The sequence below is a fragment of the Acanthisitta chloris genome, unplaced genomic scaffold, assembly GCF_000695815.1.
Source record: "Acanthisitta chloris isolate BGI_N310 unplaced genomic scaffold, ASM69581v1 scaffold7232, whole genome shotgun sequence".
NCBI lineage: Eukaryota > Metazoa > Chordata > Aves > Passeriformes > Acanthisittidae > Acanthisitta > Acanthisitta chloris.
Window position 1 is genome coordinate 1 of NW_008659850.1, and position 245 is coordinate 245.

Here is a 245-nt window from a genome sequence, read left to right on the forward strand (position 1 = left end):
AGCCTCGTGCGCCGCCTCTGCTCCGCGTCTGATAGCGCTCCAAGGGGTTTTGGCAGCGCGTGGGAAATCGCGTCCGTGCCGCGCTCCCCGCGGGCCCCGCAGCGCCGAGCAGGCTGGGTGGGTGGGTGTTTTTCCACTGCACAGTCACAGCGGTTCACTTTGCTTCCCTCCTTGTCAAATGCCAACGGTGCGTTTTTTCCCCGCGTCGCGTTCCCGCGGATGTCAGTAGTGCCGAGCGGCGGGAG